This window comes from Trachypithecus francoisi, unplaced genomic scaffold (genome assembly GCF_009764315.1).
Source record: "Trachypithecus francoisi isolate TF-2019V2 unplaced genomic scaffold, Tfra_2.0 Lachesis_group4, whole genome shotgun sequence".
NCBI lineage: Eukaryota > Metazoa > Chordata > Mammalia > Primates > Cercopithecidae > Trachypithecus > Trachypithecus francoisi.
Window position 1 is genome coordinate 99641419 of NW_022681469.1, and position 6000 is coordinate 99647418.

Sequence of the window (6000 nt, forward strand, 5' to 3'; positions counted from 1 at the left end):
CTCCGTCTCAAAAAAAAAAAAAAAAAAAAATAAATAAATAAATAAATAAATAAATAAAAGAAAGTAGTGGATGAGCCAGCCTTGGTGGCTCACACTTGTAATCCCAGCACTTTGGGAGGCTGAGGTGGGCGAATCACTTGAGGCCAGGAGTTTCACACCAGCCTGGCCAACATGGTGGCACTCCGTCTCTACTAAAAATACAAAAATTAGCTGGGTATGGCGGCTCACGTCTGTGATTCCAGCTACTTGAAAGGCTGAGGCAAGAGAATCACTCGAACCCAGGAGGCGGAGGTTGCAGTAAGCCGAGATCCTGCCACTGTACTCCAGCCAAAAAGAGAGGGAAGGAGGGAGGGAGGGAGCGAGGGAGGGAGAGAGAGAGAGGGAGAAAAAAAAAGAAAGAGGATAGATAACTCCTTAGATGTGTAAAGAAGTGAATGATAGATAACTCGTTAGACGTGTGCATCCAGCCCTGCTCAGCTCTCCTACTCCACACTGTGGCTCTAGGTCAAGAAAATGATTAACTCTAATATCCCCTGTCCGTTTCTGTTCCTTAAGCTGGGCAAAAGTAAGGCAGATAAATTGTGTGCATTTGGAGGAACACAGAGGGACTATATCCTTGAGGTTAGGGACCTTGTCCTATTCATATTGATATGCCCATCGCCTCACATAGGCCTGGCATTTGATTAGTAATAAGTAATTGTTAGTTCTCATATTTATCTACTCAGTCACTAGGTAGAAACAATAAAGATCAAAACCCATATATTGCCCTTTTTTTATTACATTTTTTATTTACAAGACACCGAGCAGACATAACCAAATAAAATGTATTTTATTGGAACTTGGCTTGAAAAAAAATAGGTACGAAAGGCATTCTTTAAACATTTGATGAACTCTGAATATGCCTGATTTATAGGAAGATATTATGAAATTATTATTCATTTTCCTAGGTGTTTGCAACTTTCTCAAATGTTCAGAAAGCATACATATAAGGCAAATATATAAAAATATTACTAATTGTTGGATCTGGATGGATGATATGCAGTTATTCATTTTACTATTCTTCTAACTTTTTTTTTCTTTTGAGACAGAGTCTCGCTCTGTTGCCCAGGCTGGACTGCAGTAGCACTGTCTCTGCTCACTGCACTCTACCTCCTGGGTTCAAGAGATTCTCCTGACTCAGCCTTCCGAGTAGCTGGGATTACAGGCACATCCCGCCACGCCTGGCTAATTTTTGTATTTTTAGTAGAGACAAGGTTTCACCATGTTGGCCAGGCTGGTCTCAAACCCCTGACTTCAGGTGATCTGCCTGCCAAAGTGTTGGGATCACAGGCGTGAGACACCGCACCCGGCCTTAATTTTTCTATATGTTTGAAATTATTCATAATAAAAAGTTAGGGAGGCTTTTCATTTCAAAAATCAGTGTTTTTAGTGTCTAGTAAAGAAATGAACTCTGGCTTATCAGGAAAACAGTTTTTACTGAACCGGTAGTGGACAGCTCACAGATCCTCTGGGAAGGCTTGAAAATCATAATATAGGGGACCAGTCCTTTCAAGAACTACTCACCTTTCCCCCACTGTCCACACAGCTGGTTCTGCTAACACTGATGCTACAATTACTGTCATGTCTCCCTCTGGAGACCCGATAGTTTCCACCGAGCTGCTGCCTCTCCTGGGCCAGAATGAATTCTATATGCAGCTAACTGGTGGAGCCCAGGCCCTGATAACAAGGGAGTATGAAAAAACACATTTCTTACCTTTTCAGTATTTATAATGGAATACAAAATCTGCCTCATAAGATGGGGGATTACCCAAAGCAAGGTGGTTAAGATGTTAATTGGCCAAGAACAATAACAAAGGTCAGCTACAGAAGTATATATTAATTATTATCATTTTTTTTTTTTGAGACAGAGTCTCGCTCTGTCGCCCAGGCTGGAGTGCAGTGGCGTGATCTCGGCTCACTGCAAGCTCCGCCTCCCGGGTTGACGCCATTCTCCCGCATCAGCCTCCCAAGTAGCTGGGACTACGTTCGGTTGCCTGCCACTACTCCCAGCTAATTTTTTTGTACTTTTAGGACAGACGGGGTTTCACCGTGTTAGGAAGGATGGTCTCGATCTCCTGACCTCGTGATCCGCCCGTGGTGGCCTCCCAAAGTGCTGGCGTGAGCCACCGCGCCCAGCCCAGAGGTATGTATTATTGAAGATGAAAGTTATACTCCTTCACAGACACATAGGAGACATATGAAAAAAGAGTTATACCCCTTTCCAGAAGGCATCACAATTTTACATGTATCCTTCCATATATACAGATAGATATAAATACATATAGATATATAAGATACTGGTAAAAAAATGTATTTTATATAAACAATAATAATGGTAGTAGCCAACATTTACTGAATAATAGCTGTATACCAGATACCATTTTGAAATATTGCTTATGTAAACTAACACATTTACGGCTGACAACACAATCCTCTGATACGGGTACTAACATTATCACTAATTTTCCTATAAGAAAACCGAAGAGCCGGGCGCAGTGGCTCAAGCCTGTAATCCCAGCACTTTGGGAGGCCAAGACGGGCGGATCACGAGGTCGGGAGATCGAGACCATCCTGGCTAACACAGTGAAACCCCGTCTCTACTAAAAAATACAAAAAACTAGGCGAGGTGGCGGGCGTCTGTAGTCCCAGCACTCGGGAGGCTGAGGCAGGAGAATGGCGTAAACCTGGGAGGCGGAGCTTGCAGTGAGCTGAGATCCTACCACTGCACTCCAGCCTGGGCGATAGAGCGAGACTCCGTCCCAAAACAAAACAAAACAAACAAACAAACAAAAAGAAAACCGAAGGTTAACTAAATATTTAAACTATCCAGGTTTCCAGAACTAGTAAGTGGTGGAGCCAGGATTGTGAATTCAGATAGAGCATACACTCTTTAAACACAGCCTCTCTAATACCTATTGTTTATTATTTTCCTTATTCACTTACAATATGTGATTGTCTACTTCATTCTTTTAATGGCTACATATTATGGGCATATCACAATTAATCTAACCATTCCCCTGTTAGTCAACATTTAGCTTGTCTAAGTTTTCCCTTTTCAAAGTAATAAGTCCTATTAAATATTTTTCTGCATATGTGTAAGTATTTCCAAGAGTCCTGGAAGTGCAGTTGCTGGTCAAATAGTACAAACACCTTAAATTTTATGTATATTGCTAAATTGTCCTCTAAAAAATTTTGTACCAATTTACATCCCACCTCTGAATATGAGGGTCTCTTTCTGTTATCAGTCTCTACATTTGTACCAATTTAATGGTGAAAAGCATTTCATTGTGATTTTAATTTATGTTTCCCTGATCATTAGTGTAGCTCAGCAACTTTTCACACGTTCATTGACTGTTTATAATTTTCCTTCTATGCATTGCTTGTTTACATATTTTAATCCATTTTTCCATTGGTTAGTCTTTTTTTTTTTTTAATTCGAAGGTGCTCTTTATGAAAAAAATTCCTTTGTCATGTTACTAATGGTTAAACTTTATCTAAACTGAGTACAAATAATTTAAAAAGCAAGAGACGTGTGTGTGTGTGTGTGTGTGTGTATGCACTTGTATGATTAAAAAATCAACCAGAGGTGAAATCTGCACAGGGCCGGTGGTCTAGTTAACAGTATGGTACTAATGTCAATTTCCTTACTTTGATATTGTACTATAGTTATACTAAACATTACCATGGGGCAAGCCGAGTGTATTAGTTTCCTAGGGCTGCTGTAATAAATTATCATAAACTGGATAGCTCAAAATAATAGGAATTTGTTCTCTCTTAGTTCTGCAGGCTGGAAGTCTGAAATCAAGGTATTGGCAGGTCCACGCTCTCTGAAGAGTCTAGAGGAGGATCGTTTCTGGCTTCTTCCCCAGTTTCTAGTGGTTTCTTTCAAATCGCTGGTGTTCCTGTGCTTGTACATATAGTACTTCAATGTCTGCCTCTGTTGTCACGTGGTGTTCTCTGATTCTCTGTGTACCTATGTCCAAATATCCCTCTTCTTACAAGAACACCAGCCACTGGATTGCGGCCCACCCTAATCCAGTATGACCTCATTTCAACTTGATTATATCTGAAATGATAAAGTGACATTCATCGGTTCCTGGGATTAGGACTCGAGCATATCTTTTTGGGGCACACAATTCAACTCAGATACTGGGTGAAGGGTACAGCACACTCCCTTTACTTTTTTTTTTTTTTTTTGCCACTACCTATAAGTCTAATTATTTCAAAATAAAAAATTTAGAAAAATATCTATCTGGAAAAACATAACACAATTATTAACAACGGTTACCTCTTCAGAGGATTTTACATTTTATTTAATACACTTCAGTTCAGCTTGGGTTTCCTTGGGAGTTATGGTATATGACTTTTGTTATTTAAAAACTAAAAAAAAAAAGAAAAGAAAGAAATTTGGGAGAAAAGAATGGTCTTGTCATTAAAGCACTTAGATCTTAGCCTTTTGGAAAGAAACTTCAGTAGCAGTGTGAAGGGATGGTAAAGGGATGGTTTGATGCTAGAAGCTGAGAAACTAGATAAGAAATGCATGCACTTATCAAGGTGAAAAGAGATAAGGACCTGAGATGGGAGCACTGGTAGGGAATGGCAAGGAGGAGATAAATGTGACATTCAGAATGCAACATAGACAGGATTTGGTGACTGATTGCATGTAGTGGAGTAAGTAAGAGCGAAGAGTTGAGACAAGTTCCCAGGTTCCTGGCAAGCAAGACCGGGTCCTTGGTGTTGCCATTCATTGAGGAGATAGGCCGGTGATTGTCCATTTGCCCCAACAGAACTATTCTCCACCCATTACCTCACTACTTTCTGCCCCAAGGAGCTGACCTCAAGAGACCAAATCTTTGGACTCCTTTTATCTCTGGTTTCAGGTTGGGTTTGGCCAATGACTGGTATTAGCAAGAGATCAGAGAGAGGCCACAGCTTCTGTCAGAGAGCCCTTCCTCCATGCCCAGGTCTCAAATGCTTCCCTGACCTAGTTGGGAGATAACAGCTTCCTCTCTGTTGCTGCTCCTTCTGTTGCTAGAGAGAAACTTTATAGGATTCTTAAAGGGTCCCATCATTAAACTCTCATCAATGACTTACAGAGTGTGTCAGCCATTTCCTGCCAGGACCTTGAGTGGTACAGAAAAGGAATACAGGTGAAGGGGAGTGAGGTGAGAGAAAGATGGCAAATTCGCTTTTAGAAATGTGGGGCTGGGCATGGTGGCTCATGCCTGCAATACCAGCACTTTAGGAGGCCAAGTCGAGGAGATCGTTTGAGGCTAGGAGTTGGAGACCAGCCTGGGCAACATAGCAAGACATTGTCTCTACAAAAAACGAAAAATTAGTCAGGTGTGGTGGTATATGCCTGTCATCCCAGATCTTCAGGAGGCTGAGATGTGAGGATTGCTTGAGTCCAGGAGGTCGAGGCTGCAGTGAGCTGTGATTGTGCCACTGCCTTCCAGCCTGTGAAAAAGCAAGACTCTGTCTCTTAAAAAAAAAAGAGGCCAGGCATGGTTGCTCATGCCTGTAATCCCAGCACTTTGGGAGGCCAAGGCCAGCGGATCACGAGGTCAAGAGATTGAGACCATCCTGGTCAACACGGTGAAACCTCGTCTCGATTAAGAATACAGAAATTAGCTGGGCGTGGTGGTATGCACCTGTAGTGGGAGGCTGAGGCAGGAAAATCACTTGAACTCGGGAGGCGGAGGTTGAGTGAGCCGAGATTGTGCCATTGCACTCCAGCCTGGCGACAGAGCGAGACTCTGTCTCAAAAAAAAAAAAAAAAAAAAAAAGCTGGGGTTTAGGATGTTTGTGTGACATGTAAGTGGATATCTATTATATATAGGGTTGATGTCAGGAGAAAAGCCCGGGCTGGAGATGTAGATTTGGTAGCTCTGGTAGTTATTAATAAATATATTAGTATATTTGGCAATTGAAAATATGTAATCATAATCGGAAATAATTTAA